General features: G+C 42.2%; 1 long non-coding RNA gene across 1 annotated transcript; it reads right to left on the bottom strand.

The window, feature by feature from the left end:
* Positions 1-4275: 4275 nt before the first annotated feature.
* On the bottom strand, positions 4276-6092 carry LOC139434529 (uncharacterized). Its single transcript, XR_011643872.1, has 3 exons — positions 4997-6092; positions 4458-4624; positions 4276-4415 (listed from the first exon to the last, which is right to left on the bottom strand). It is a non-coding gene; the product is annotated as an uncharacterized lncRNA (long non-coding RNA).
* Positions 6093-6915: the final 823 nt, after the last annotated feature.

Here is a 6915-nt window from a genome sequence, read left to right as displayed (position 1 = left end):
ATTATTACCTGTCTGTATAATGTTGCAGCTCAGCTGATTTTGGATTGATGGCAAAGGGAGAGGGACTTAAGTGAGAGTGAAAACACAAGGTAAGTTTAATACTACTGTTTTATATAAGTAAACACCTTATCTCCCCAAGGCATTTCCCATCCAATAGGTGTGCTGTGTGTGTATAACCCTTTCTCCTGTCTGTTACTCCCTCTTTCAGCACAAGAACCAGAGGGGGATTCAATGGAGCCTGAATACCTGCACCCTGAGTCTCAACTCTCAGTGTTTTTCAAGCCTTTCCCTGTTTTTTTTTATTAAACAAAACATTAAGCTTTCCCAATGGTGTGGTTTTCGTTTTGTGAAAAAGTGCAAATGCAGTGTTTGTATATAATTACATCACATATTTGTTTGCTGTTGGTCGTGAAATTGCTCCTGCTGACTTGAGCCAGAAATGTTTTCCTCCACTCTGTGTCAGTGGGGAAGCTGTACATTCATACTCCTTTCTCGGAGCAATTTGAGCATCCCCAGGCAGCACAGCAAACCATGGTGGCGACTAGGAGGCAGCACAGCAAACCAGGACAACACGGAGGAAAAGGCACCGACAAACTGCATGATATGCTATTCAATGTTTATTGAATCCCATGTATTTGCAATGGATGTTCCTAAAACAACACGATACGATATGATACGATATTACTTTATTGTCAGATCAAGTCTGTAATTTGACTTGCGTCACAGCAGCTCCATGTCCAACATCAACAGACAAATATGCATACACAAATACATGAAACACAAACATTTAACATAACAGCACAATCAGTGAGAGAAAGACATGCTCAAAGAGCCTTCAGCGTGCATTTGGTCTGTGATTTAGCTCTGTATTTACTGTGAGGACTGACTGATGCACAAAGGAGTGGTTCAGTCTGACTTTATTGAATCGTGGGACCCTGTATCTCCGATTAGATGGTAGCAGTTCATATTCACTGTTCAGAAAATGGTTTGGGTCGGAGATGATGTTGTTGGACAGCCTCACTAGGTTGTTATGATAGGCTGAGTCATAGAGTCTCTGACAGGGTTGACCAACAATCTTTGAGCAGATCTTTAACAGGTGGAGCAGTTTTGATTTTAACGCTGCCGACAGACATTTGTACCAGGTAGTATTGCAGTACTGTAGAATGGACATGATCACAGATGTAAAGAACAACAGAAGAATTTCTCTGCTCGCGCCAAAAGACCTAAGACGGCGGAGAAAATACATTCTTTGTTTTGTCCTTTTGCACAGATAATCAATGTGATCCTTCCATGACAGCAGATGGTCAATAATTACGCCCAGGTATTTGTATGAAACTCCCTGCTTGATCTCATCTGTATGGATGACAATGGGGACTTTATGGGAGTCAGATGGTGAGCCAAAAATGATTTCCTCAGTTTTCTTGGTGTTGATCTCAAGAGCATTGTTAGCAGTCCACTCGACCACACATTTAACATCATCATCATCATCATCATCATCATCATCATCATCATCATCATCATCATCATCATCATCATCATCATCATCATCATCATCATCATGCTGCTGCTGCTGCTGCTGCTGCTAGTCCTTTGATAGTCACCTGTCGGTCTCCTGTCCTTTCTGAAAGCCATAAAGATGACATTAGTCATTTATGGCGCATTTCCACTGCAACGGGGTAGCCCCGTTTAAGCGTCCCTAAGCGTCCTGGCTCAGGCCTCGGGCTGCCTCGCTGGCCGGCCCAGGCCGTGGCGCATTTCCATTACAGTTTAGGACCTGGGGTACTAACGCAGTGTAGGCGGGGCGATCAGCTTTTTGGCGGGCTTTTTGGGCGGAGCGACGCTGAGTAAAACTGCAGTGGCGTCATCTTCAATGCGACACAACTCACAAAACACACACAACAATGGAGGATGTGGAAGCGATCGTTTACTTGTTTCTTGGTATGTGGCTTGTTATCACAGCAAGAAGGAAAGTGATCACAGCAAGCAGGAAAGTGATCACAGCAAGCAGGAAAGTGATGTTTCAAAGTAGGCTGCGTAAAGCAAGACGAGATGCAGAAGAAGCTGACGAGAGAGTTGTGGAAGTCCTACAACGCTGCAGAGACTACAACAGCACGAGACTACAGCGCTACTCGGTAAGCTAACGTTCGCTAACTAGCCATGTGTTTAGGCTCACGCTCACAATACGACCAAAGTGTTTCAAATATTTAATTAATTGTAGCTACCACTTTTACGTATTAAAATATGTATGCTTTTATTTGTGTATTTCAGAAGTTACGTCGCCGCAGACCATGTGTTTGGATGCTCGACCGAGCTACCGAGTGGTGGTCTGTGATTGTTCCATCTTTCACACACACTCAGTGGGTGGATAACTTCAGGATGTCTGAGGAAACGTACACCTACCTGTGCAACAAACTGCGGCCAGCGATGGAGAGACGGGACACAACATTCCGCGTGTGTATACCTCTAAAGAAGAGAGTGGCCATCGCACTGTGGAAGCTTGCTACCGGCTCAGAGTACAGAAGCATCGGACATCTGTTCGGAGTGAGCAACACCACTGTGTGCCGGTGTGTGCGAGACTTCTGTGCCGCTGCAGAGGCGTTGTTAGTACCGGAACTAATTCGTTCACCAGACCGGCAGAAGTTTGCAGAAATGGCTGCCTACACTGAGAACAGGTGGGGGCTCCCTCAGTGCGTAGGTGCTATTGATGGATCACACATACCCATCTTGGCACCACAGGAATACCACTGTGACTATTTCAACCGGAAAGGCTGGCACTCCATCATCCTTCAAGGAGTTGTAGATGGAAAGGGACATTTCTGGAATGTGTTTGCAGGAATGCCTGGGAGCATGCATGACGCTCGGGTTTTGAGGCTGTCCTCATTGTGGGAGTTAGCCAGTCGTGGTAACTACTTTCCACCTTGCACCAGGGACATTGGTGGGGTGAATGCTGGCTATTACATGCTTGGAGACAATGCCTATCCCTTGCAAAGCTGGCTCTTAAAACCCTTCCCAGACACTGGACGGCTGACAGCAGAACATGTGGTGTACAACAAGAAAACTTGCAGCGCACGGGTTGTGGTTGAGAACGCATTTGGTAGACTGAAGGGGAGGTGGCGTTGCCTCATGAAAAGAAACGACTGTGATGTTAAACTTGTGAAATCCATGGTGCTTACATGCTGTGCTCTGCATAACCTCTGCGAGAGTCATGGAGAGGACTATGATGATGGGTGGAATGCACCAGCAGCCGCAGAGCCTGGGGTAGCAGCGGCTCAAGGTGCAGAGGAGGAGGGCACTGACATCAGAGAGGGTTTGATGCGCTACCTGAATACCTAAATATGCATTGTATTGTATTCATTGTATTGAATATCAATAAATCCTTTTTTTTTTTCATATACATGTGTTTGTCAAATGTTTTAAACGAATATTATCTGAATTGAATATTTGAAATTCAAGCACCAGTAAGTACTGCCCCATAATAACAGTTGAGGAAATATCAGATCATGAAAAGAAAATCTTTCTAATAAATTAAGCGAATATCAAAGCTAACTATAAACATAAATACTAAAGTGTAAAACACAGCAAAACTATATTCATAAATGCAAGTGTAAAATAGTGTGGACAATTGTAAACTTGGATGGAGGCTAAAGTATCCACTATATAACATATATTAAAATATAACCTCAATCTTTCTTCTAGACATGTTAAAAGCTTGCTTGAATGGGTTATAGGTTTATTTTGTTCTCTCATCTTTGAAATATATAAGGAATGTGTTGTTTGAGTCTAGTAGAACGAGGGTATTACAATTGAGAAATGTCTACATGTATTATATATTTATCATGTATTAATACTATTACAAAATAAACATGTAATAATGTTTTAGAGGAGGACCTCAAGCTAGCAAACTCAATTTCTTGCTTTAAATCTCTTAAAAGTAAGGGGCTTTTTCCTAACTGATGGTGTTTGTTATTCCTTTATAAATTCATGTATGTTTATATCTTCTCTAAATAAAGATTATGTGAATCTGATTTTTTTTCTGTTGGGTGCCATTCATTATCAACAAGAGATAAGATAAGTCAAAGAAGTACTTTAATGATGGCAGTATACAAAAAAAAAAAAGGGTGTATCAAAAAGGCATGCCATTAAACAATACAAATTAAAAATTATAAACTGTATTGCAGCCAGCATAAATATACATGGCATTGTACAAATAAAATGAACATTTTAAAGAACATAAATAAACAAGAAAGTACAAATTTAAAAAGTAACTAGAAAAAATATATATAATATGTACAATAACTATTAATGTTATTTTAAGTTGGACGAGGAGGAGACGGGCCACGTCGGCTGCCCAGTCCCCCTAGCACCTCGCCAAGAGTGCGCAGGAAGGCTAGGTTGAAGGTCTCTGTTTGAGCGGCCTCCTCCCTTCTCAAGGCAGCCTCCTCCCTTCTCAAGGCGACCTCCTCCCTTCTCAAGGCGACCTCCTCCTCCCATCTCCGCTCAGCAGACGCTTTGGCCCAGTCCAGGTGCCGTTCCTGCTGGGCCATGTGCTGTTCCTGCTGGGCCATGTGCTGTTCATGGTGCCGTTCCTGCTGGGCCCGATCCTCTCCTCCTCGTTTCCTCTTGCCTGGGTGACAAGATAATAATAATTAGCAATAAGGAAAAAACACAGGACAGGTACAGGTCACACAAGGATATAAGAATAACATGTATAAACAGAACAACAGTAAGGTGAACTAAAGAAAGTTCTGGCCCTAGATGTTTACAATGATTGTGAAAGTGAATTACATTATGTCCAGCCTGTTGATAATGAATATAAATATATGTATATGATAGGATGTCACACACAACTGTACTAGCTGCTTACTAGCTAAGACTTTACTTGTAACAGAGCATTTCCACACAGTGGTATAGCTTATTTTAATTACTGACGATGGATGATCCAAGGTTTAAAAAAACAAAACACAATTCCAGTCGTTTTGCCATTTCTATTTCTTACCTAGAACCACACGCTGCGGTGTCGTGATGGCACTCGGTGTTGGTGGTTGAGTCGGGTTAGGGTCTTCGGCTGGTGTCTGTGGTCGAGCTGGGGTCCGTTCTGGATTCAATGACGAAGTGGACGGAACACTGCCATCACCCGTTGTTCGGGAATGTTCCTCCTCACGAGTCCCAATGTAATCATCTAGAACAGCAAAATGACTTGTTAATTCCACAAACTACTGCAGCACAATACTAAATAGCAACAACAACTATAGAAAAGAAAAACTGAACGTAAACAATGGCACATATGGTGTTAGCAAACAATAGCTCTAGCTAAGGCTATCTGCCTTAGCTAGCTATGTAGCTCTTCGGAGCTCCATAAAAGCATGGGTTGTCGAACATTAATGTAAGGATAAAATAGACTTCTTTGTTAGAAGTGAGCGTACCTTGCAGGGACTCCAGTAAAGCCGTTGCAGAGTCCAGGCCTCCCTCCCTCCCAACGTTGGCCGGTCTGTGGCCGTAAATCTGGTCCAACAAGTCGAACCACTTCCATTGTTTGCGACCCGCACCACTCGTGTTATTGTTGTCCTTTATTAGGCGATATTCGCTCTTCATCTTTTTAAGTTTTTCCCTACACTGCAGGAAAGTCCTCGAAAATCCGCGCTCGGACATCTGTGCAGAGACATCCTGAAACACTTTCACATTTCTTGTTGTTCCGTCGAGCTCCCGCTGGATTTTATCATCCCCAATGAGATGAAGGAACGTCGTCACCTCCTCGGTCGACCACGGTGAGCTTTTCTTAACAAACGTAGACATTTTTGTAGCTCCTCCGTTTACAAAATGCTGTTTATAAAAATGCTGCAAGCTTGCTTCTAAATATATATGCGACGCTAGGGATGAACTCGCGCGCGATCTTGTGACGATTCTCTCTGACCAATCAGCAGTCGAGAGTGTTGACGTCACAGCCCTGGCCTGGTCTGATAAAAAAGAACCACGATTTTATGGGGCCGGAAAAAAAGGGAAAAAGTACCCGCTAGCCGGTACTAGGCTATATGGAAATGCAACCAAAAACTGGCCTGGCCGCTTGAGGACGGTCCAGGACGCTTAAACGGGGCTACCCGCTGCAGTGGAAATGCGCCATTAGATAACTTGTGTCCTCAATTACCATGGGATTACTGAAACTACCATGAATTTAAGAAAATGGTAGAAATTAATCTAATCTGAATTTTAAAGCATTACTTTAGATCCCCTCCCTCTAAATATATCAATACACATTAGAAAGTGATGCTCCTGACTACCATACAAGTTTAAGAAGATAATATTGGTTTTAAAGAATTCAAAGCTATAAATAAACAGCAACAGGCTCTTTAACCAAGGCACTGTTAGCCTAACATGTAAACTAGTTGTTCACACTAATCCTAATATTATCACTTAATATTAGCAAATTCTATTTTATTTTTTAAAACAGATTGATGTAAATACATACATATATAGATTTGTTGTATAAATACTGCAAATCAAAACCTTTATTCACTAATAATTACCAAACATCGTAGTTATATCTCCTGTTATCAATGCATTCACATTGCCCGCCATGAACTTCCGGGGAACAATCCTCGTCTACATGAACCACGTGACGATAACCGTTTTTGGACTTTCGTTGTCGTAACTCTTCTATCTATCTATATGTGCGCTGATTGGAGCAATCTCTTATATTTATTGGAGGGAATAAATCAGTTATGAGATCTTCTTCTTCTTCTTTAATTGCGTGTTGCAACCATAGATGTATAATAAGTAGGGCTGTCAAGTTAACGCGTTAATAACGCGTTAACGCAAAAAGAAATTAACGCCACTAATTATTTTAACGCGATTAACGCATGTGTATTTTTTGTCCTCGGCCGCCCCGTAGATTCAGAGAGCATCAAGTTTAAAATACAT

Source organism: Pseudochaenichthys georgianus, chromosome 1, assembly GCF_902827115.2.
Source record: "Pseudochaenichthys georgianus chromosome 1, fPseGeo1.2, whole genome shotgun sequence".
NCBI classification, from domain to species: Eukaryota; Metazoa; Chordata; class Actinopteri; order Perciformes; family Channichthyidae; genus Pseudochaenichthys; species Pseudochaenichthys georgianus.
This window is presented reverse-complemented; position numbering and strand designations above follow the sequence as displayed.